Genomic DNA, 20,784 nt, shown 5'->3' on the forward strand with positions numbered 1-20,784 from the left:
TTCCCACAGCTGTCTGGTTTCATGTGCCTTATCTCCGAGAGCAGATCTGACAGCTTTCCCCCGTCTGAGGCTTCAAGTTCACTGTGATCAACAGATGAGAACTAGTCGATCCCTGCCTTTGCTTCACACATAGCTCCAGCACTCAGTCAGGAAGCACTTTGCCAGACATAATACAAAGCAATGTGTGCGTCTTTCTCCTGGTCCTAATGCCCTCACTATTCTTATCCTATCAAATCAAAACTTTGCAAAAGCTGTCAGAGGTGAAATATAAGAAGCAAAACGCTGTGTTATAAAACAAGTCAGGGCACACCACGAATCACTCTGCTTCTGAATAACCTTATTAAGTTACGAATGCTCAGAGTGAGAAGCAAGAATTTCATAAACTGAATAAAAGATGAAGTGTACATGATTTATTTAGTGTTAGATTTATTCACATGGTAATGTGCTAGCTGGAGCATATGAGTATATTTCATCTGCAATAAATATTTACAGCTGCTAGGATTTTAACACTGACATAAGGATGCCAAATTATCACCTGGCAGACTGAAGTTTCCTCATCCATAAATTTGGTGTTGCACAGGGAGCAGCACTTCAAGTTTTCAATAGTCCAGGAATAACACGTAGAAAGCTTGGGCTGGAACAGCTCCTGACACTGAAAGGGAACAACTTCTGTGATTAAATGGGGAGCTCAGCCTCTGAAGTCTGTTTGCTAATATTGCTGGCAAGTGTGTTAGTGGGCACTGACTGTGGTGTTTTTTGCTGCAAGATGGGTGATTGTCCAATGGGAAAAGGAGGGAGACAGTGCACACTTCAACATCACGTGCCTCTTGGTCTGGCAGAGATCAAATATGGAAGTAACTCAGGTGTTACCAACCCTTTTGACACTGGAGATGTGGGATGTGATTTTTTTTGCCTATCTTGTAGTATTTGTTTATCAAAAAGCTCCAGCTCTGGGAGGCTTCTGACATCTGGGGAATTTTCACATTCACCTTTTGTTAAAAAAGGAAATCTCTGGATGTTATAGGTAAAAGAAAAACTTGAAGACATGAATGCAGTGTATTCAAAGGAAGCCAGGAATTCATTTTCTTTCCTTCTTCTGCATTACCTCCTTACAACCTCCTTGCTTCTGTAAGTTCAATCTATGGTTTCCTGGTAAATGGCTTTCAAAAAACTGAATAGGAGAGGACACCAATTTTTGAGCTAAAATGAGTCATTGCCTTCATAAGGAAGGACTAGAGAAAAAATTGCTGGAGGCATGTAGTGTCTGGCACTTGTGTACTCCCTTAACTGTCTCACAGAGAATGCCTTGAGCAAGTAAGACCAGTCTGCTGTGCCTTGGCACCTTCCCTACCTCAGCTGTTCTTAAAAAAATATAACAGTGCTATGATCAGATCCCGGAAGAAGAATTTAGCCAATATTTTCATACTTCACCATTGTGTGTGTCTTCCCTTTTGAGCTAAATTCACAGAAAAAAATCACATTCCAATCACCTTCTGTCTAGAGAATATTTCTCCTTATCCTTCTTTTCATAGGAAAACAAATGTGCTGATGAGGGAAGCAGCTCATATTTGCATAAAAGAAAATCTGAGCTCAAAAGTGTTCATTTAAATAACAATACATGTCAGCCATAGAAAGGCAAAGGGAAATGGAAATGAAGAGACCTGTCCGAGGCACTCTGCAAAATCAGTTTCACAGTCTTCTATTATTGGGTATATGGAGAAAAGAAAAGAAAAAACTGTAAGAAGAGTGTGTGTGGGATAAATGGGAGAAAGTATTGGCTTTCTTTTTCTATTCTGATCTACTCGAGTATTTTCATTTCATTTGGTTGTAGTTTTGCCCTGGCCAAAATATTGAAACAAAATTCTGAAACCATTGATCAAGATAATTCTGCCCCACATTGGTAACTGCTGGATAAACTCTGTCCTGGCATGTTCCCTGTTGTTGAACAAATCCACCTGGATCTCTCATGCAACTGTGTTTCAGCTTTAGATGAAAAGAGGCCCATTTAACAAATTTACATAAATCTTTGCTACTTTTGAGACAGAGCTGATAGGTCATTTTATCACTGAACTTTGTGCATATATAATGTGACTTAGCAATATAACCTAACCATTTTAATGAAGAAGAAATGAACAATTACAGGGAGAATGTATGTGAAGATTAGTAAATCAAATGTATATAAGTATAAAATACTGCATGTCACTATTCCAGCAGCCTCTATTCCTTGTCCAGCGTGGACCTCTCTACTGAAGCTTGTCTTGTTTCTGAAATGCACTTGAAGAACAGCATTATGTTCTTATTTGCTTCCTGTCTAATAGTAAAGAAGGCCATGCCAAGAAAGCAGTGTCTCAAAGAGTGGCTATAGCAGTCTCCTCCAGTTCCACTCTCCTAGTTAGGTGTGTCCAACCTGAAACCAGTGGGCTGTGTGTGGCCTTTGGCAGCCAGTGATGTGGCCCCATCAGATCATAAACTTTTAGCATTATTATGTGTGTTTTAGCCATATTTTCTTGAGTCAATTGCATGTAGCTCAAACACAGACTGCATAGGTGACAACAGAACACTGGAGCAGAGGGCACAGTGCAGTGCTGACTCTGCCTCTTGTAGCCAACACACAGTTGCATCAAAACCCATGTGTGTTTCACATTACCAACACTTGTGCCACTTGTAATATGTAGTGATTGCCAATAATAATAATATTCCAACCTGTGTACACACATATGTGCCTTTTTAAAAAAAGGAATATGTCTTACTTATATACATAAACTATATTATACATTTTATATTGTATATATAAATGCAAGCCAGGACAACTCCTCTTCACACAGTATGGCCCAGGCAAGATAAAAGGTTGGACACCCATGCTTTAAGTGCTGCTTCTCACAGGTATCCCACAAAACAGATTGTCTACAAAAGATGTTGCTGTCCTCCAGCTGCTGTTCTTGCAGCAGACCCTAGGGAGAGAAGCATGTTAGAAGCTGTGCCGAATAGATGAGCAATTTCTCCAGAAAGGGCCAGCCTCTAGGAAAGGCGTTGACCAGTGCCAATATCATATTGTCTTTCCTGCTGGGCCACCCATGTGAGTGGTATAATACAGGATTCTAAGCAGTCTTGCTCAGGCAGACCCTGTTGTACAAGGTATATAAACCTTCAGTAAACAGAAAGTTGAATCACAATGATTCCCCCATTCTTTAATCACAGAATCACAGAATATCCTGTTAAAAGAGACACAGAAGGATCATGGAGCCCAACTCCTGGCTCTACCTGAATTTCAGGACTACCTGAAATTCAAACCACGTTTCTGAGAGCCTTGTCTAAATGCTTGTTGAGCTCCGGCAGCTTGGTGCTGTGACCACTGCACTGGGGAGCCTGTTCCAGTGCCTGATCACCCCCTGGTAAGGAATCTTTTCCTAGTACCTAACCTGACCATCCGATGCGTCTCCATGAATACTCTCCTCAGTTTGCTCTTCTCTGGGCTGAACAACCCGAGTAGCCCAGCCACTCCTCAAATGTCTTTCACTCTAGACCCTTCACTGTCCTTGTTGCTCTCCTTTGGACTATCTCTAATAGCTTCATGTCCTTATATTGCAACACCCAGATCTACATATACATAGTGCTCATGGTAAGGCCACACCAGTGCAGCATGGAGCGAGACAATCCCTTCCCCCAACTGGCTGGCAGTGCTGGGCCTAATGCAAGCCAGCGTACAGTTGGCCCTTTTGGCTTATTTGTGCCTCTGGTTGATAAGGAAGAAAAAATATGCCATCCTTCACTGTTGCAAATTTTGCACACTAATTGCCAAGAGCTAGAACATGGAATCAAATGTTGGCCTTGTTATTCATTTCAAAAGTATTAGGAGTATCCTGAGTAATAAAACTCTCAGTCACTGTGGTGTAGCTGTTTGTACTTATCTTTTTCTCTTCACCTCACTCTTGGCTTGTATTTTGGTCCAAATTATTTCCCAGCACGTACTTCTTATATGTTACATGACATGTTATGTTAACCATACTTGAAGAAACAATGCATAATTTCAATATGCAGAGCCTGCATTTGACTGCCAGGAAAATAACAAATAAAGAACAAAATCAAAGCTGGATGTAACAAAGAGCAAGTGGACAAGTTACTTACTCTTCAGTATGCATCTTGGATTGATTTACACTCCAATGCAACACCATGCCAAAAGCAGATGTGCCACCTTCCATTTAAAGACTCAGCACATAACAACACCCGTAGTTTCATAGCTGAATGTGTTATATGCCACAGGTCCTCAGACATTTGTACAATGGCTTGATTTGCACAGATGTGAAGAAAGTCAGTGCATAAAGTGTGACTGATCACTTGGTACACAGGATTTGTGGGGGTTTTAAAATAAAATTACTTTCCCCGTTCTTCCCAGATTAAAATAATAAATATATATTTCTAGACTACAAAAAGATATGATTTATTTGCAGGTGTTGCAGGTGCTTTGAGTCCTGGACATTGTAACAAATACTGTTAACAGTTCAATAACATTTTCCTATAGCAAGCTAATAATAAACTTGAGCACGTTACAGTGGAACTTAGTACTGGAGGCTATCAAAGCTTGATAAAATCTGTTGAGCAGAGGCCCAAGAATTTGGCACTAGTGCTATGATTTATAGGATGTTTGTGAAACTGTCAGTGAAGGAAAAGCAGCTGAAATTCCACTTTTACAAGATTTCTGGTCATAAATCTTTTGACCAATGTAAAAGGGAGCATGGAAGCCATTGACCTCTGCAGTGCTTTGCAAAAGCAGTTCTGGGGACATGAAGGTCAGCAGCCCTTGGTAGAAGGTTGAGGGAACATATCACAGGAGTGACAGCTTCTGGATTTACTACACCATGGCCTCTGATTATCTCAGAAATGGTAGCTTTCAGGCCTTCAAGGGTCAGTTGTATTGTTCCCTGCCTGAAGTCTCCACCCTAACACAGAGACGACTAACTTTCTTTGAGCAGTGAGACTTTTGATCAATATTTATCACCAAGAAATGATATATTCCAAGTGCTGTCAGCAATGCCATCGCAACCTCCTGCCTGTTGTACTCAACTGCTATTTATATCCTTAAGCTAGAGAGGGTTCCACAAACTTTCAGCCTCCAATAACCTAGAGGTCAGCTGAGAGTATCACAGTTACGAAAACCCAGAGAAAAAACAAACAGTATTCAATAATAGCAAATGCTTTCATTGTTTCTGGGTGAGTTAAAAGCTGAACAAAGCCCAAGTTAAGTCACTGCAGGTGTGTGTCTTAATGAGCTGCAGTTAGACAGCAGGTGAACATCAACCACGAGTGCAGGCATGTGTGATTGAGTGCTGCTAGGAAGAAAGAAAGGGAGGGAGTGTGGAATGGAGGCTTGAGGTAGGGTTGCCTTGAAGTTGTTTTTCTGTGCTTTAATTTTTAATGTAGGGGAAAGAAGAGTCAAAATGAAAGTAAGTTGTGTTGGTACCAGTGATGTGTGAGTTGGATCTGTGGTTTCCCTCCCTATCTTCTTGTTAAGACTGATGTTCTTCAAGTATTTGATATGCAGAATGTGGAAAAGATTTTTTTATTTATTTATACACTTAAACACGCTATGTTTGTCACAATTCATACTGGAGTTATGATACAATCAGCTTTGTTTATGTAAAAGCTAACATGCAGGAGTAAAGGCCTCCTTTCTATTTTCTTTATTTTTTTCTTTATTTGTTTCATTCTCTACCTGTCCTACTCTATGGTGAAACGTACTTGAATAATCTGTGAAATATAAAGCATTGCATATATAGCAATGTAGACTTTGAAGTATTTATTCAATAATCCAAAGCAAGCCCTGTACTTTTCTTTATGTTTCTTTGGGCTCATCATTGTTCTTGTGGAGTGGATAGACTTTACATTTAAAGTGTTATTTAAAAAAGACAAATCTGTGCTGTATTGCCTAAGGTGTTCTAAATAAACTGTGTTTGTCCCAAAGATACACAAAGCAAATGGTATCCTGGGCTCTATCAGAAGACGGGTGGCCAGCGGGGGCAGGGAGGTGATTGTCCTTCTGTCCTCTGCACTCGTGAGGCCCCATCTGCATCCAGCACTGGGGTCCTCCATGCAGGACAGACAGGGAGCTGTTGGCCAGAGGAAGGCCACAAAGGTGATCCAAGGGCTGGAGCACCTCCCCTGTGAAAACAGGTTGAGGGAGCTGGGCTTGTTCAGCCTGGAGAAGAGAAGGCTGCAGTGTGGCCTCACTGCAGCCTTTCAATGCCTAAAGGGAGCCTATAAACAGGAGGGGAGTCAACTCTTTACGAGGGTAGATAATGACAGGATAAGGAGAAAAGTTCATAAGTTGAAGAAGGGAAGATTTAGGTTGGATGTCGGGGGAAGGTTCTTTACCAAGAGAGTGGTGAGATGCTGGAACAGGCTGCCCAGAGAGGTTGTGGATGCCCCCATTCCTGGAGGTGTTCAAGGCCAGGTTGGATGGGGCCCTGGGCAGAAAATTAGATAAGGGGTTTGGATCATCATCCCTGAGGTCGTTTCCAACCATTCTGTGATACACATGCACACTGCCACTGGTGTCTGTAGGAGCTTTGTGTCTGGCCTCTAAGAACAGAATAGAATTTGAGGAAGAGGCCAGGAGGAAAATGTGCATGTGTATCTGGAACTCCAGCCTGTGCATATAGATATATAATAATTAAAGTGACCATGTTCATAGACATTAAAAATATCGAAAGAAGCTGCCCAGACAGACTGTGCTGTCTCTGTCCTTGGAGGATTTCAAGATGTGGTTAAGTGAAGCACTGAACCAACCTGGTCTGCTCTCACAGCTCACTGTGCTTGCAGCAGGGAGTTGGGCTGGATCTCTCCTGCATCCTTTCCCATCTGCATTCTTTTACTAACCTATCTGTTGTGCTCAGTTCAGCAGGTGGCAAGGGGCTGAAGGAAGCAGTCAACCAGCCACTGCTGGTGTTACCTCATCACTTTTTTTTTTTTTTAATGGAAGAGAAAAGCTCTTTATTGTCATCCCTCTAGCAAGCAGTTCTAGACTTCTGAAAAGTTGAGTTTATTATTAAAGGTTTAATATGTAGGTATTCCTAGAATTTGCTATCTGTATATGTTTTTGGTAAAAAGTTAATGCCGACACTTTGGGGAGTTACTCAGCCACGACTGAAACTTGGAGAACAATTCAAAGCAAATTCTCTGGCAGAAGCAGCCCTACTTTCATGCTGTGGCAGTCTCTGTAAATCCTAGTTTGCTTCAGATCAGTTATTTTTTTCCTGCCTTAAAATAGGACCCAGCAGCCTTGTTTTTGGAAATCTATCTGTTGAGGGACATGAGATCCCTTTGTTTACTGTGTCACGAAAATATCTTCATGTTGGCAAGCCTCTAAAGTGAATAACAGAGTGGAAGGAAGTGGCATGACAAACTAGCATGTGTGTTCATTTACCACATTTCCTATACAAGTCTTTCTCCAAAGGAGTCCCTCTGGGTGAAGGGAAAAGAGCATCCTTTCTAAGCATAGCTTTTGAAGGAAGTGATGCCCGGAGCTGCAAGGGACACTTGCTAAGGGACTGAAGTTCTAGGTCCCTATAGTTCTGAAAAGTGTTTCTTTATTTTCTCTTTATCCTTAACAGAAACTCTTAGGCAAGCTTAAGGATTTGGGGAATTAATTTATAAGAAATGGGCGTTTCAGAAATACAACCTTTTGTGGTGATGATTCTGACTTCTTAGCAGCTTAGGGCAAGTACAAGTACAATGACAGGTAAAGGCTGTGGTCAGTTCTGATTGCCAGACAAGAACCAAAGAAATAGACCCGAACACCTGTATTGCTCTCATCACAAGAGAGACACTTCAGTAATAAACACTGAACGACCTTTTAAGTATATGCTTATGAATATCACTCAGGTTGCAAGATCATTGAGGTGGGGAATTTGGTTGTCAAATGCCAAGAAAAAAAGACATTCTTAATCGCTCTGCATTACTGTGCTGCTCGAAGCACTTTCAAACACAGGCATATGGCAGAATATTCCAGTTCATTTTCTGTGTTTGTGGATGAAGTAAAAGTTGGTTTCTCTCATTTAGCTGATTGATTCAGTATTTTTCACCTACTTCTTTCCTTTTCATGTTAAGTCTTGGTTTTACATATATAATGTCTATATGAGAGCTGCTCCAAAAGTAATGCCTCTTCTTTTATTACATTGGCCCATGACATCAGAGGCAGTGGAGGTTGAACCTTCCCACCAATATTCTATTACATGTTGTTGCTATGCAACACATGGCAGCAGAGAGGCAGTCTGACAGTATGGTGTCTGGCATGGGGAGTGCATAAGTGTGGTACTGAATTCCACTATGAAGGAAAAAATGGTACCCTTCATTGATGTTCACTGTTGTTTGCCAAAAACTTGTGGAGATCAAACAGTGGATGATGTCAGTGCAGTGAGGTGATGGTGGTGTGTTTCGGCTGTGGTGTCAGTGATGTGAAAGATAAGTCAGGCTCCTGACAACTCTGCAGAATTTTATGAGCATGTGTTTGGGAGCTGTTGATTACAGCCTGAACCTCTGATTGACCACCTGAGGTGAGCACTGAGTCAGCCATGGAGCACAGGTGAAGGCGAGTCACCGCTGCTACCAGAAGGGGTGGAGCCTGGCTGCACCTCTCTTAGACCCCATTTAAGGGCTGACTGCCACTGAGGAAGGGTCTCCCTCTGGAGATTGCTCCTTGGGGAGTTTACTGTGAGCCTACAACACTGGTGAGTATTTTCACTTACTTTGATTATCTTTCTACTATGACAGTCTTACTAAGCCTAACCTCTGTATACTTACTGATTGTATAGCGTAGTATTTAGATGTTTCTTATTGCTGGCAAAAATGCATAGCTAATAGTGGTGCCTACATTGAAAAATAGTGTTTTGTAGCTGAGAATTTCCTCTACCAAACAGTGATATTTTGCTCTTTGTACCTGTTTAGTTTCCATGGAAATAAATAGGTGGCATTACTTTCAGTGTGATTTGGGTATGTTTTATATTTGGGAGAAGATGCTTTTTAGGTACAAACAGAACACTTGGTTTGTGAAGATGATTAGCTGCTGTAGTTGAAGAAGCCAGTTGGCTGGTTAATGCTAACAGAAATTAAAACAAATGATAGAGCTGTTGAGTGGGCTGGAGGGAGAAAGTTCAGGAGACAGACTTGCAGTCAACAATCTGAAGAAGCCTGTTGGTGTTGTTCTTAAGTACTGCTCAAAAATTAGACTCTTAAAATCATAGAATAACCAAGGAAGGAAAAGTCCTCTCAGATCATCCAGTCCAACTGTCCACCTGTCACCAATATTTCCCACTAAACCATGTCTGTATGAGAGCTGCTGAGTCACGGCCTGAACCTCTGATTGATCACCTGAGGCCAGCCATGAGTCAGCCAGAGGAGCACAGGTGAAGGCAATTCAGCTGTGCTGCTGGAAGGGGTGGAGCCAGGCTCCAGCCCTCCTAGACCTATTTAAGAGCTGGCTACTAGGGGGGAAGGATCTCTTCTAGAGATTGCCTCTTCTGGTGTTTTGTAGGTGAGCCCAGCATAAGGGTAAGCCTTTCATTTATTCTCTCTTGTTATCATTGTCCACTTTGCCTAACTCTCTTGATTATATTGTGATTGTAACATCTTGATATCCATTGACTATACACATGTCCCTCAGTACATCTAAATGCTTCTTGAACACCTCCCATGATAGTGACTCCTCCACCTCCCTGGGCAGTCTGTTTCAGCACTTGATTGCTCTTTCAAAGAAGTTTTTCTTAATGTCCAACCTGAATCTCCCCTGGTGCAGTGTCAGGCCATTCCCTCTACACCTATTGCTAGTTGCAGGGGAGAAGAGGCCAACCCCCACCTCACCACAACTTCCCTTCAGATAGTTGTACATAGCAATATGGTTTCCCCTGAGCCTCCTCTTCTCCAGTTCAAACAATCCCAGTTTCCTCAACTGCTCCTCATAAGACTTGTGTTCCAGATCCCTCACAGCTTCATTGCCCTTTTCTGGACATACATCAGGGCCTCAGTGTCTTTCTGGTAGTGAGAGGCCCGAAACCAAACACAGTCATCAAGGTGTGGGCTCACCAGTCCTTTTGAAACAATGGAGCTTGGAAATGCTAAGCATTCTTCTTTGGTAGCAGGACTACTGCTTTTAAAGGTGCATTTCTGAATATCGTATCCTTCTTTTGTAGAGGCTGGCGTCTGTAGACTTATACTGTACTGTGCTTGTGACTAGCTAATAGGAGCTGGGGATACTCTTTTGCTAGCATTAGCATTTCTGTGCAAAGCCAAGCCCATGAGCTTACTGTCTAGGCATAATCAGAATCAGCATTTTTCTCTGGGTTTGATCTGCTGAATCATCTCCACTTTATAATTTTATAATATGCTTTATAATTTCTAAGTTACAGTAAAGGTGGGGTTCATCACAACTGTCTAGGCTATAGAAAGGCTGACCTATAGCCCTGAAGCATACAAGAAGCTGTACATCAAGGACTAGAGAAACATTCTGCAATTTTAAGAGAAATTCTCTAAGCTAGAAAGTAAAGTGAGTGTGCATATTTGGGAGGTGCTGGTAGACTTCTGGAAATCATCATTCAGCAGGTATATGAGCAAAAATAACAAGTCTTTACAGCAGTTTTAATAAAATGCACATTATAGCACCTTTCATCTTCAAAGAAAGAAACAAATTTATTGTTGGCATAAACCCACTGGGACCAATAAAGTTAAAGAGAGGGGTGCAGCTACTCCAATACTAATCAGGGTCATGATTTCAAAGGACGATTTTTTTAATACCTTGTCAGTAACTATTATGAAATCTGGGAGGATGCAGTGCAAATTTAGCAGCAAAAGGCAAACTGAAACTTGGGACTTCAGGCTTAATGGCCATCATTAAGTATAATATATATGCATAGCTGCAGTACGCTTTTGCCAAGCTTCTGGAAAGATCAGTTAAGCGACTGACTGCAGGGGTGTAAAATTCATACTTCATCTCTCTAATGGCTATTCTTGTTCCTACTGCATGCAGTGCGGAAGTCTGTGGATCATGTGAAGTATGAAACTGCACTTTATTCTCCTTCTTGCACAGCATCGCTTTCTGTACATTCCTTGACAATATGGAAGTTGTCAAACGTTCTAATTATGAGAGGCAAAACAGTGGACATCATGCAGGCACCCAGAAAGAAGCACTGTGTTTTTGCTTGTTATTAAAGGCTTGGGACATGAGGATACAAGCAAGCTGGCCCGTACAATGCAACAGGGCACAGAGAACATTTCTTCCATGTTGCCTCAGTCATTTTATAGTGTGGAGAGGGCATGGGGCCAATAAGTGAGTCTAGCTTTCTGTTTGTTTTCCCCTCCACCCAATGTACTGTGAGTGGAAGCTAATGCATTTTGCTTGGCTCCTGCAAAGGAGTTCAAGGATCCTCTCTTTATCTGAGCAAGTTTTGGCAAATGTGTTATGCTTTCGTAATGGGAGCTTCACAACCCCGCTACCATTCAGGTTGCTAATGACTGGCAAGCTAAAGTGCTGGAGTTTCTCAGATGTGACCAATGTAATACACCTCTGATATTTGTTGTGCCACCAGCAGCATTGGAAAGGAATGAATTTGTTAAATTCTTAAAAGTGATATGCAGAACAAAAACTGTTCAGGGTAGATGTGATGCCCCATTTCTTAATATACAGGTGAGATTCTTTAAGAAAAGTATTGGTTTTGTTTCACATGATTGGCATGAATTCTTGGCGGTAGAACTGTTGCCTGTGGAAGTAGCTGGTCAGTGTGGGACTTCCTGCAAATACTTTGCAGTTCCATCTTAGCAACAGAAACATGCAGTAAGGACAGATTCCAGCCTTTATCTTTCATGTTCTCTTTCAGATAGTCTAACTTACAAAAGTATGGGTGGCTGCATTCCAGTATGGAAAAAAGATATTCCTAAAAAAATAAATATCAGCTTGCATATATCTCTCAAAAAGCTTTGAGTTAACCTACTCTGTAAGTATAGCATGCCAAGTTTTCTCTATACTGTAGTTTGTCTCTGCACTTGGGCTCTTTGGTTTCTCTGAAATGATCATCTGTTCTTGGCATGTAAGCGCTGCAAAGAGAAGTAACCAGGAAACGCGTATCAGTGTTATGATAACCACAGAGTAAGCAACCAGGAATTCCTTTGGAAATTGTACAGACTATGCTGTAGAATTGTAAATAACACTAAAGCGTATGCCTTGTGGTTCTGTCTGTGCACTGGGGAATGAGAGGGAATGGGCAAACTCCTTGAAAGTTGCCTCAAAGCACGTATCTAATGGTGTCAATGCCCTGGAAACTGCATGAAGTGGACAGGAGGAGTGGTGTGTTCCTCCTAGTTTTGCTTTGCTGGCAAATCACTTACCTTTGTTTATTGCCAGTGTTTGTCTGTTTAAATTACTACGTTCTCCAGATGGGAGCTGTGCTGTATCAACTGTTCATTTGACATCTCTGCAATGCCAGCTTAGCCTTAATGGTAGCGACATAAGCCCTGGTGTTGGAATGGGCAGCAAGTTGAGGAAATGCTGAAGTTCAGTGGAAGCTGTTCTTAGCTTGGATCAGGATATCATGCCTTGAGTCCTCAGACGCGATAGTATGGTACTGGTTATATGATACAGCATGTGAGGATATTTTACAGGACTGGAAAAAGGAAATATCCTAATAGCCAGGAGTAACTGGAACTGAATGACGTAAGCACCTTGTAGCTCTGAGAGACGGACCCCTCATGTGAGAAAGCTTACTAGTGGAGTGGGATTGCAGCCAGAGCATCCCTTCTACAAAGAAGCTCAGAATGTCTGGGACAACTCCATGCAATAGGATAAAAATCTGCTTGTGCTGGTCCTCTGTTGTTTTTCAAAATGTGGGCTTGTTAACTAGAGCTTTCACAGTACTGCAGATAAAGTTACAACGTACTGTTATCCATAGCTCACTACAACAGTTAACATCTACAGGAAATGATTTGTCCTTCTGCAATATTTATCTACTTGCTGTCATTTTTTTTTAAGCTTTTGTATTGATGAAAGTGATATTCATAAGGAATCTGTAAACTCTTAGACTCTGATAGTCTCTTACAATTGGATGGTCAATGCTATTGTTGAAAAACATCCTTCCAGCAGTACAATTCTAGATAACATGAAGTGAAATGACATTATTTAAACAGAGCTTCTAATAAAAACTCATAGGTTTTCTCTATGCCATCACAGGCATTATTCCTGTAAGTGATCAAAAGATTGCACAGTTGGCTCTTCTACAGACAGCAGTCACCACCACAGCAGTCTTATCTCCCCTGTTTCCTAACAGATTTGTCTGTCAGTTTGCTAAAATACTGTCCCACACTGTCTTCTTGCCTCACCAATCTCAAAACAAATCTGCAGGTTTCCATGCTCCCTCAGCTGCTCCTCTCTTCTGTTAAGGTGCAAAGATATGAGACCTGTGGTATGTCTCTCAGTATTAAATTTTTGGCATAGGAAAAAATGTCTGACATGATGAAGATGCCAGTCATCAAACCAGGAGATCAGTTTGAGTGGTGGTAATAAATTACAATGGATATTTTGTAGTTCTTGATGCCTGGGCTGCCCGCTCGTCAGTGAGACATCTATTCATAGACTGAGGAATCACTGCCCGTGCTTATGGGGGTGTGCATCCATCACACATCCATCTCTGTGTTGAACCTGTAATAGTGGAAATAGGAGATGCATGCACTATTGCTCAATTACAGCTTAGTGCCAAGGAAGGACTGAGGCAGAAGAATGAGTCAAACAAAGAAATAAACAGCAGTAAATTTAGTTGGCTGGACAGGAACCTGACATGAGGGGTGCGGCCAGTGGCAGTGTGCCAGGCCAAGCATCTGAGAGCTATGTTTGTGATGTGGCAAATGGGAAATGTGGTTTCTGTTTGCGGTGGCAACTCTAGGTTTAGTGTTGGGTGGGGACAGTGTTCAAAAAGAGGGGTGAATTTTGAATCCTGGTGAGCACTGTCACTGTTGATGCCCTATCAGTGCACTCAGGTCATTGAAATTAGGTTGCTGAGGAGATGATGGATATCCTGTCCTCAGAGACAGGCTGTACCAGGCTCTGAGCAACCTGGTCTGGCTATAGGTGTCCCTCTTCATCACGGGGAGTTGGAAGGGACATCTAGTCCAAATCAGATGATTTATGAAATGCTCTGCACCCATACTGCCTTGTGTTCCTATATGCCCTCACTATCCCCTGTCATCCTTCATTTTTCTCTGTTTCCTTGGCTTGTCTCAAGCCAACAGTCTTTAACTGTGTATGTGGCTGTACAATTTTCCTGGTACCTGCAATTGTTTTATCTTTGCAGCGCAGCAGTGAGGCAGTAGCCAGTGTGCATCAGCAGCATATGCATAGCAGTTGAGCTGGCTTATCAGTCAGGGAACTGATGAGGTGGTTCCTGGCTGGCTCACTGTGGGATGTGGCTGGATGCAGCAGGAATCTGAGAGTTGCAGAGTTAAGTGCTGCCTGCTCAGCTGAACTTCACCTGCCTTGCAGGACTACTCTTTCCTAGCTTGGTGAATATGGAAAGGGGATGGGGAGCTGTTAAGGAGGCCTCTGCTAGCATGGTCAGCAGTAGGGATGGCTGGGCTGGAAGGAATTAGTGTTGTTTTTTTTCCCTGTCTGCCCTAGCAGTGCCCTACTTTCCTGGTGTTCAGTGCAAGTATGTGTGTAAGTAAGTGGTTGTAGCAGTGGGGGAAGAGGGTGGCTTGTAAGGAAAGGAATTAATTTTCCAAAACCTGGGTGGGGCTGCATAACTGTCAAATGTGGACTTCCCTGAATACTGATAAATCATAGCTGGTACTTTGCTAGGTGCTTGTGTCTGGCCCTTATGTTATACTGAAGAGTTTCTGTTGTGGCTATAGTGCTGAGATCTTGGGGACCTAACATGTGTCTCTAGACAGATGTTCTGTACATCAGGGTTGATGGAGAGCCATGGATTGAGTGCTTTTTATTTTTTAACACGAGTAACAGCCTTTCATGTTTCTGCCCAGAAAGACCATGTTGCTTCTTGCATAATGATGTTGTTGAAGGTATTTATTTCTTGCAGGTTGCTAGCACTTTCATCTCATGTCAATTATGTTACAGTGCAGTGTCATTGAAGTAAATGCTTTTTGGAACTGGTACTTATAGCCTTAAGGGTTGCTGTAGTGGAAATCACATTTCACAGCTTGAACTAGTGATTGAGCACCTGGTGGAAGGCAGTGCCAACCCACGGGAGCTCAGCTGCATCCAATGCTTCTGAGTGACCGGAACAGGTAGAGCCAGGATCCACCTCTTCCCAGACCTCATTTGAGAGTTGGCAGTGGAAGTATCTCACTGGAGATCTCTGCCTGTTTGAAGACTTCCAAAGGTAAGCAGGTTTTCTTCTTTTGTTTCTGTTTCCACAGCTGCTGCATTGAGGCTTGTTCTCATTTGCTGCAGCCTAGGACTGTGCCACCCCACTACTATTGCTGTAGTTTCCATCACATTATAGCATTAGTGTTACACTTGAACTACTGCACTTACTGCTACACTTGAACAAGCCTAAGGGCTTGTAATGCTCAATTAGGCTCTGAGGTGTGCTCTGCTATTTGTTATGTGATATTCTGGTTTCCCCAGGAACGTCTGCAGTGTTGTTCTGGAGAAAATAGCAGTGTTTGTGCCTGGATGGATGGATAGTTGTGGCCAGCCACATTATTGCCCCTCTTGAAGAGTGAATGATGTTATGCCGATTACCTTGCACCACTTCCGGAACAGGATGACAATGTCTTAATTCTTCCACCCACCAAGTTCACTTGTAGCAATGAGTTTGTATGATTACTGTTACGTCCTTTGGGGAGGGGGGGGGAAAAAAAGAGACAACTTCTTGGGTCTTGTCATTATACATATGGGATTGTTCCCAACATGCTGAGAGGTCTTGCCTCTCCAGATTAAGAAAACAAAACAAAAATGCCCTCTAATGTGAATTGGTAGCTGTGCAGATATCCTAGTTTTCAACCTTTTAGCAAGTAGAGAGTAATTGGGCAATAATCCATTTTTCACTCATCTTTTAATACTCTTAAAATATGGATCACATCCTATTTCTATAGCTTTTATAGCTGGCATATTATCCTGACAGTTTTCTACCGACCTCTAATTGGGGATAATGGAAACTTCTTGCTAAATTTCTGGATTCAGATTTTATTGGAAATAATTTAAACCCACAATATGTAGCCAACTGTGAGACATGGTCTCGGTTATGCCATGTCTATTGAAAGTGGATTTCATGCTCTGGTGTAGCATGCTGTACTCTGAATGCAAGAAACTATCTTTGGCCACTCTATTGTCTGCTCCCTGAAGTACTTCATCAAGAAGTTCTTTCGCTTAACAACCAAAACCTCTGACTTAGGAGTGCAAACAATCTTGATGTAGAGCTTATAACAGTGATTTTATGCAGGGCTATTAGCCTATGTTGCATATTGACATTCAGTTTTGGTTTGTTTTATTTTTCTGTTGGATTTTTAAATCTTGGTGAAAATTTCTTTTATTTCAGTGCCTTGGAGAATGGGGCAGTGATGCCTATCTTGTTTTAGAGATCTTTAAATACATGAATTTGACTCAGGGGATGCAATTTGTAAAAATTATCCTGCAGTGGAACTTCAGATCTTTGTGGTTTTATTTTTGTTATTTTTAAAGGCTGCAAAGGAAAATGTTTCCTCTGTCTAGAGGGTTTCCTAATACATCACAGGGGTTACAGATCCTCTGGAAGAGGGAAGGGTGTTGAAATGCTAGGGCATAACCTGCCTGATCCTGTTTATATGAAACATCATCATTAGCTGCATCTAATCTCTGTTGCTGCTGGTCTAAATGGCTCAGTGCTTCATCCTACTGCAAGAGTCTGCTTTTTCTCAAAGGTGGTGTGCCAACATCTTTGTTATTTCAGGAACAATTCTGCATGAGTTGAGAGTGCTGTGCCTCAGCCTGTTTGGATATATTCCAGTTCTTAAAATCATTCCAAGTTCAGAGCCTCAGTAACACTGTGAGGTCATGGGACCCCACATCTATCCTCCTGGATGTAATTGCCATAGCTGAAGGAACTAGACTTAACTTCTGTTCAGGAACTAACATGGCTTTAAATCGTGATTTTCGTTTGTTCCATTTTAACGTAGCCACCTATCAGATCTGACTCCTGTGCATACAGCCATTCCAGCTTTTGCTGCTTAATATTATCGATTCATCTAGAAAGAAACTGTTGATTTGGAGACATACAACTGGGTATTTATCCTGTTAGCTGAGATGCTTGATTTTTTCAAGTATTGAAGTTGCGTAAACTCACTGTAGTTTGGACAGCTATCAGAAGGCATGATATGAAATGACAGTCTATAGAAATACTGTGAAAGGTATAATTTGATGTGATACTTGAAGAGCTACAAGCTATGATAAGTTTATTTTTGTATTTCAAAGGATGTTTATGGAGATCAAGAAAAGAAAGCTTAAAGTAAAATGATTGGCATGGAAATAACAAAGCAAAGGAACTTTGCTGTGCCGCAATAACAGATCTGGCAATCACAGTTTGTGTGGAATAGCCCATTTCAGACTTTAATCTACCGTATAAATCAAGAATAGAAAAATAACTTTTGCTGATGGTAGAGCAAGGCCCACCAGCTGGGCCAGTGTCGCTTTAGTCTTCAAATTGAATGTCGTTAACATTCAGAATAGCTGTTTACTGAGATCTTTAAGGATATTTAGTATCTCTATTTGACAACTGAGAGATACTTGGCATATCTGCTTGTGTTTTTCATCTGTGCTTTTTTAATATGTATTAATATTTTTGTTCTATTTAAGACAAGATCACTTAATCCAAATCCATCATAAATAGATGCTGTTATTGTAGTCATGATCATCTAGGATATAAGAAGCAAGCCTCACCTCCTCCTGTAAATTGGAGCTTTCTCATACATCTGTTAAATGCCTCGCTTTGCTCCCATCTAACTCTTTATTATTTTGACAGCTGAAATAATTTGAGATTGTACTTTTCAGAATAATATATCTCTGATTATTTTAAGAGGATGTTTTCTTGCACATAAATAAAATCTCATTACAGCAGCTGTAGTTCCCCTTAAAATGCCAGCCATGTAACAACTTATTCAATGTCTAATTAGCCTTGCTGTGTTATTAACATCTCTTTAACATTCATTCTGCACTACTTCACTGTTCAAATGTGGAATAACTAACGTGTATGTACAGCTTACGTACATAAATGAGTAGAAACATGAGTAACGTAGGCTGAATACCCAGATAATCATCTGTTTTATCAGACCATGGAGGCAAGCCCCCTTGTAGGCAGTCTAGATCATGAGAAGGTACCCTTTAGGGGCAGAGGTCTGCATTTGCTAAGCTTTGAGCTGAATGACAAGGTGTTCTTTGGCTGCTGTTGTAGTGATCTCCCAGCTGACAGCAGTATATGACTGTTTGGTTTATGCAAGGGCAAGATTTGCTGCCTAGAGGTAACACAGTGATTTATGCTTTGCCTGACCATCTGCCTTCTGGGTTCAGGGCTGAGAAGGGTATCTAGTAAAGGATAGCTAGCAGTCAACAGAGTAAAGAGTAGTAGACTTTAGTGACTGTGATGGTAAGCAAAACTAGGAGCAGTAGTTGTGGGAAGTCTCCTGTTGCTAGCATGCTGTTCAGTGTGGTGTTATCAGGAGTCATGCCAGGTGTATTGTTTTGGGTATACACTTCCAGAGGAGGTGGTGTTCTGATTTTTAAAACTGAAACCATTAATAACAAATTGGATGTGGAAGCATCCTTCAGGGGTAGAAGGACTTAAAGGACAGATCATTTGCAATATCTGACCTGACTTGTATCAGAACAGATAAGACCCCTGACTTCCTATCAGAAATTGTAGTTCATAACTAGATGTAGATCTACTGACTTTGTAGCTCTGACTTTTTCACCCTAATTTATTTCTGAAGTCTGTGAACCATTTTAAAGTAGCCCACAGAAGGCAACTAACAAAGCCCAACAAACAACAAATGCTTTGCCTGTTGGTTTAAGGTTATTATAAAAATCTATGTGTCCCTGGATATTTTTAGTAGTCTGGGGGGGAGGGGAAGGGAACAATTATGATATCAATATCCTCTTCTTACAACAAGCTTTTCAATTGCCAGCATCATTGTTTTGAAAACAGCATGGAGAAGAAATGGCTAGACACCCTTTACCTCAGGTATGGTGCATGTGGCCACCTTGTCTGTGAAGCCCATTACCTGATTGGTCTGGTCCAAGCGTAACTTGACTTTTAGTTCAGAAATGACAATATGATGTCTGGTACGGTGCTAACTAGTTAAACCCTGTAAGATAGATATACCTGTATGTAAGACCTGGCACATGACAGAGTGTAAGCCTTGCTTATTAGTATAGATTAAATTACTGTTAAGGCTAGTTATTTAAAAATGCATTTTCATGACATTCTTCTAAATATCTATAAAATAATTTCTTACAGAGATTCTGCCCCACCAAATATGTGTTCAGTTTCAGTTTGCCAAAGCTCTTGTCAATCGGTGAAAAACTGCTGTTTGTGATGTCGTTCACTTTTGTTGGGTCAAGAGAAGGGAGAATGGCTAGCACTGGTGGGAAATGAATTACACGGAAGGTATTTGAATATTGCCATAAATGGACACTTCTGGAGAATTAGCTGGGGAAGAGAACTTCCTGCTCTGTTCATAACTGCTTACCTGTAAGAACACCAAATGCTAATGTTTGGTCATTACCTTTTACTCTCCTGCTGTGGCTCGTGCATAATGTTTGTATTTGTTGAGGGATTGTATTACTTAATGTAAGAGATGCATTCAAAGAACCTATTCTGTGCAGAATGGAAAAGTTTTATCAGCAAATTGCAAAGCTAATTGGTGTCCACTCAGAAACAAGAACAATAAACGCTATTAAGATGCGAGCTTATTAATATAACCTTGGAATGATTCTGAAGGAAGCAAATAATAACATAAAGGCGTCACTCTGGAGGCAAAATACTGCAGATGTTCCCATTACTGTACTGTTTGACAAGAAATAAATGTGGCACCCACAAGGCAGAGATACAAACTGTTATCCTTGCAGGCTCAAATTGTACTAAAGCCAAGGCTTCCTGCCATGTCATTGATGTATTAAATGCCAAACAGTTGAGAAGAAGAAACTGTTACTTCATCCATTTTGTGACTGGATGCCCTTGCTTTCTTTATTTCTTGTTTATTCATGAGTGTTTGGACGCATTCCTCAGTGTGGGCTTTGCAGCAGCAAATTTCCTTGGAGTTTGCCTCCCGTCCACTTAGTTTTCTGAATATTGCCTTTGTGTTTAATACAATGCTTTTTTTTTATTTAACTTGTTTCATGGAAGTCTACTCCAGGAGAAGTGCAGGAACTAATTATAAAGAGGAGAACAAGTGCAGAGAGGTACGTGTGCAAAGAGAAAAGAATTGAAAAATCCTCAGTTGAAATTGGTTCAAAGAACAGGAAAGGGAAAGAACAGGATACGTGTTGCTCTGAAGGAGCAAGAGGGTGGCCAAACCCAAGCTTCTAAAATAGGAAACTTGAGATGGTAAAAAAATGTGAATTCCTTTCTTAGTGTGTAACCTGTTTGTTGGGCAGTTTCACTTTTGAGTGGTGAGGCATGACTGGTGACTGGTTAGAGAGAATGAAAGGGAGAATGGGCTGTAATGGCTGGAGTTAAGGAGTAAAGGAGTTTGGCTCCCTTGCTGTTTGGACCCTGTGATAACGTTGGGAGCACTCTGGCTTTTCCATGCTTTCTCATCCCT

This window comes from Tetrao urogallus (genome assembly GCF_951394365.1).
Source record: "Tetrao urogallus genome assembly, chromosome: 7".
Lineage (NCBI taxonomy): Eukaryota > Metazoa > Chordata > Aves > Galliformes > Phasianidae > Tetrao > Tetrao urogallus.